The sequence below is a fragment of the Malania oleifera genome, chromosome 12 (assembly GCF_029873635.1).
Source record: "Malania oleifera isolate guangnan ecotype guangnan chromosome 12, ASM2987363v1, whole genome shotgun sequence".
In the NCBI taxonomy this organism is placed as follows: Eukaryota; Viridiplantae; Streptophyta; class Magnoliopsida; order Santalales; family Ximeniaceae; genus Malania; species Malania oleifera.
In genome coordinates this window covers 23131464-23137463 of record NC_080428.1, presented here as the reverse complement: position 1 = coordinate 23137463, position 6000 = coordinate 23131464, and positions in this window count along the sequence as shown.

The window sequence follows — 6000 nt, the reverse complement described above, 5'->3', positions numbered from 1 at the left end:
CATGTCATCTTATGAGAAATACTTCAAGGAAATTTCATATACTTAGAAGATTTTAGAAATTGTTATACATAGCGTTAGAATACTTTAAATGCCTAAATAGTGTATAATTCTTAAAATTCAAAACCTTAATATACACTATTATCATACCAAGAACCCTAAGAAAATCTAGCCAATATGTGAGTTTTAATGATCTTATCCAATCTAAGCTTAATATATATATATACATATATATATATACACACACACACACACACACACACACACACATACACATATAATTATGATTGGTTAATATATGATAATATTGGCTAGTGCATGCTTATATCATTATTAGTTCTTAAATTAAACCTCGTAAGCATGTTTAAATAAATCTCATTAAAATGGACAATGTTCTTTTAATAATGCTATATATGCTTTAGTATGAATGTCTCATATATAGTATATCTTTTTCTGTCACATAGTATTGAGTTTTAGGAAATTGATCTTATGCAATGTAATCTATAATCCTAAACTCATAATTGAGCTTAAACGATAAATCATTTTCAAATGATAAATTAAACTAAAGGAATTCCTAAGCTCATCCTCATATTAAAAATATTTATTATGTCAAATACAATTAACTGAACATATCTTTGGCTACATAATTGAGGGGGAGCAACAAATTTTAGAAAATTCATCCAATATATATTGTGTTTATACTTTTTGGATGATTTGTTGTTGAGTTGAATGCAAATATCCATGTATGCTAAACGAATATATTTTCTGATGGATATTTTTTTAAAAAAAAATTTGATCTGCTTTGAGATGAATGCCATTATCCATCACTTGCTTAATGATTATATCTTCGTATAGATAGTTTATATTTTATTTGAAATATTGATTGAACTACCTGATTGCATGCTTAGTTTAAAATGCCTCCAGTATAGCGGATGCAGTTGATGAGAATTGCATGCTAGTAGTGGATATAGGTTCTCACATGCTTGAGCTGAATTATGAATTGTTTGCTTGAACCTATCAGGCATTAGGTACATGGTAAAAATGGGAAAATGTTCAATTTAAAGACGAAATGCTGCTAAAATTTTGGTAGAATTTTTCCCAAAAATGAAACCATGTATTAGGATAATAATATAATGCATGCTAAAATATTTTTGAAAGGATGAGTGAATCATAAACGAATATCAATTTTCATCCTTAATTATAGGTACATGCTGAACCTTCTGCTTGTGCATGTTAAATTTTAAATGATATATGCTAAAACTGAAAAACATGCACAGTCTTCATGTTTATTTTCTAGGATGCTAGTTAACTAATTAGATTAGTACATGTTAAATCCTATTTGTTTGTGTTGAACTGAAAACATGTACACATTTTATGGACCTAGGAGGAACTAGTTCATGGACACCACTTGGTCCTAATCCTTAGGATGTGAACTTCTTGTTGGACCCAAATGGTTAATAATCATGTCATGCTAGTATGTGCTAAATGTCTATATTTGCTGCATGCATAAAATATTTTGAAAGGATGAATTTTTGAGGAATGCTCTTAAATGACCATCTTCTTGAACTCAATCCAAGTATGTATGCATGCAAATATACAGGGGGAGTTTAAGCCCCATGTTTAAGAAAAATGAACTTAATGCCTATAATCTCTTGCATGCTAAGTAATATTTAGAAGAATGAACATGTGTTGAGTGTACTTAAATGAAATTCATCCTTGAACGTTAATGTACTTTTGTATGCTTGAGACTATACCGGGGAGGTTGAGCCCCATCCTTGAAAAAGGATTAGAATCACTTGACCCATGGACTCACATTATTTCTATTGTTTTTACTTTTTGAGTCCAAAGCCTTTCTAAATACCTTGAATATCATATCCTATCTTGACTGAATATCTTTGATATGGATTATTCCGGGTACATATGAACACCATGCTTGACTTACTGCTTGACTTTTAGTGCATGTGTGTTTAGGGACATTTTACTGATGAAATTTATTTATCTAACACATATCCAGTAATATGAAATTAATACTTATACTGTTTGGACTTTTAATGAATTTCACAAATTATATCAGTATAAGTAGTTAAAAGAATCTAAGCACATATTCAAATTGATAGGGGGAGTACCTAGAAATTATTTTTCTATCTTGTTATGCTCACAACATTTCTAGCTTAGATTTGGTTTTTGAATTCATTGTGTGGTTTGTGCTTAGTTGTAATGTCTTCATTGAATATAATAAATGAAGATATTTTTCTTGCCACAGTGTTTTAGGTTTTGCCATATGATCCCCATTCTTAAATTTATTTAATATCCTTAGATCTATATGGTTGCATTTTTCTAGTATTTTGTGATTTGTGCTTAAATGATAAACCAGGAAAATAATGTTTGCTTGAGTTTTAAATTAAAATTTCTTTTTCAGCAAGCATAAGCCTCCAGTATTTATTGAAAATTTTAAGGGGATATATATATATATATATATATATATATATATATATATATATATATATATAAAACTTTTCAAAAGCAAGAATTGAACTTATATAGAATACATCTTGGTTCTTGCTTGTGTGCTTAAATGCCTTCATGACTTATGCTCTCTCTGTATTAAAATTTTATGTCATGAAATCTTTTAAGGGTGTTATATTATATAACTGATTCATTGATTGTTCATGAAATGCATATGAGCTAGTTAGACCACTCTTATGCTCAAACCTACATTTGCTATCATATGTCGTGCATGTTGAACTCAAATCTTTCACGAGTCTTACGATATGTTTAAATTGCCATGGTTTGTGGATAATTCTGGTCTGATCTTGTTTTTCATATGTTTTTTAATTTCTTAATGACCAATTGTGAAAATTGTTCTGTGCTTAACTGTCATATATCTTTAAAACAATTTAAATTTTTATGCCTCTAATCTATACTAAAAAGAGGGAGAGTTTTCTTTAAAAATTATTTTAAAAATGGGTGTTCTCTTCGCTAAGTTTGTTTTAAATGATCAATCCTTTCTTCTTAGCTTAGCCCTTTTGTTGATGACATAAAGGGGAGAATAATTTTGAGCAAAATGTCTATGACCATAGGGGCAAATATCTAGAGGGGCAAAAACATAAGGGCAACTATTATAGGGACAATTATCTGAGCTTGCGCTTTAATGAAAAATTTAAATGCATAATCTTTGTAAATTTCTTCTTTTGTGCTATTCTTGTACTGTATGCATATTGTTAGGGAGAGCCTTTTCAGGCTGTACCCATTATGTGTTTCTCATCATAAAAAGGGGCAGAATGTTGCCTTTTTGAGTCCGATCTCCGTTTTGATGCTGACAAACAAAAGCGGTTCTTATGTATGCTTTTAAGTGTATGAACAGGTATAATTCAGGTCACACATAAGATCAAGAGGACATGGAAGCCATGACATGACTCAAAGCTCATATTTAGCGTATTCCATAGAGTTAAGAGCAAAGAAGAAAGAAGAAGACATTTGTGTTTTATTTGTATTTCATTTATTTTCATATCTCTGGTCTATAATAATGTATATATCTGCATGATATGGATTATATGCTCAGATGGTCGTAGTTTGACAATAGGGAACCGAATGACCTTAGGGCTCCCTTCGGTCGATCGACGCCGAATTTTTAGGGTTATTTCTCAAAGGCCTTAGACTGATCTTAGGTCCCTGAATATTTCATAAAAATATGCCCTATAGGCTTAACTTTAATCATCATATGAATAGGGTAAATTTTATAAGAGAAAAAAGAACAGAAAATGCCCAAATTAGCATGTTTGGTTGATTGAACTCAGTTATACTAAGTTCCTCGGTCGACCGAACTCCCACTGGGTCAACAAGTTGAGCTCTCAGTCGACCGACCAGATATATATAGGCAGACCTAGTTGATCGAACCTCCTCCGATCAATAAGTTGATCTCCCTGTTGACCAACTAGATTTATACGGGCAACGCCCTAGGTGTCCGAACCCCCACGTGGGAATTGCCAATCACTAGGTTGACCGAACCTTGTAGTTAAAATTGACTCGGTTGACCGAATCGCGCTGATTTGAAAATCACCTCAAGTCTAATCAACCAAACCGATAGTTCAAAAATTCCTTGGTCGACCGAACTTGCCTCCACGGTTGACCGAACCACAAAAGTGGTTGATCGAAGCTCTTGGGTTGAAATCTTTTAAATGCATTAAAATGTCATAAAAATTTAATTAATCTTTTCCAAAATACCGAGCGTGTCCCCAACGATCAAAATTTTCAGAAAATCTATAAATACCCCTTCATAACTCCAGATTAGCAACTTTGATTAACTCAAATTTTCTCTTTAATCCATTATTAATCAAAGTTTTTCCAAGATGTTTTTTACTATTTAAATCATTCTTTTGGGGCAAAATATTTTATACAAATCTCTCTAACTCTCTTTCATGCATTTATTTCAAAATCATCTTTGAGGAGAGTCTATTATTTAGGGCATTTTATTTGCACTTGTTCTCACTAGGCACCAAATCTTTGAAAAATATTTTTGAAAGTATTGCTTAGGTTTTCTCCTGGTTATTTCTTTGATAAATATTTTGGGGAGAAAATTGTTTGTTGCACAAATATTTTCTTGAGCTTAACTCCTAGATTCTCCAAGTATTTCTCATTTGCATAAATCTTTGTTGGAGGACATAGTACTCATTTTTTACACACATTCTATTTGGGCAAAAATCATTGAAAGAGCAAAACCTTGGATTCTCCTATATTATTATTGAAATATGTTTTTGGAGAAAATTTTTAATTAGAGTTTAAATATTGTTAAGTACCCTCACTCCCCTGAGCATTATTTCATATCATTGGAGTGTATATTTTTATTGAGCTTATTGCATACATTTCTGCTTGTATTTTTTAGAAGCATTTTCATGTACAAAAATGGTTTTAATGTACTAGTTGGGTTCAGCTCATTAATTGAACTGGGGAGTCTCAGCCCCATAAATAAGATCAGTTCGATTCAGTTCGAAATTGAATTGGGGCGTTTTCGCCCCGTAAGTGAGATCACTTCGATTTAGCCCGAAAACTGAACTGGGGTTTTCCTCACCCCGTAAGGAGAGAATGTAAAAAGCTTCTGCTCCTCCCGATTAAGTGAGTAGGTATAGTGGAATCCTTGGGGGTATGCCCAAGGCGGAGATGTATGCAGTATCGGCTGAACCTCATTACCAAATATGTGTGTCATTCTCTCTCTATCTTATTTAAATTCCTACACTTAAATTTTACCATGTGTATGTCTGTTCATGTTTTGTTATAACCATCTTGCATGCACACATAACTAATTTAAATAAGATATGTTGCACACGCATATGTACGCACACACTGATAGCTTAATCATTGTATGTACACGTTTTTAAATATTGAATGGGATATGAACTGTGGTGAATTGACATAATTGTTTAAATTAGTGAAAAATATTTTAAAACCCAATTCACCCCCTCTTGGGATCACACCAATTCCAACATTGGTGTTCTAGATCTAGACTAAGCTCTGCGAATAGATAAATCGGCTGCTATTACTAAAACGAGCAATTCGGAGCAGTGAGCTTTGTATAGGTCATGGGAAAGGTCGAATAGATTAAGTATTATATTCATGCAGATAGGTATAGAAAATAATATTAAACCAACACTTCCTTAACTAGAAAATGTAACGGAATATCTTAAGGTCGTGGAAGATAGGTTTTGTTCAGAGACACGTCCCTTACAAGGAGATTAATGGCTAAACTTACCACAATGATGTTTGATGGTAGTCGAGGAATGAACGAACATGTCTTGGATATGACTAATCTAGCTGCTAGACTTAAAAATTTGGGAATGAATGTTGATGAAAGCTTCCTTGTTCAGTTTATTTTGAATTCTCTGCCTCCTCAATATTGGCCTTTTCAAATTCACTATAACACTATTAAAGAAAAGTGGAATGTGAATGAATTGGCAAGCATGTTAATTCAAGAAGAGGCAAGGCTTAAACAATAAGGACAAAATTCAA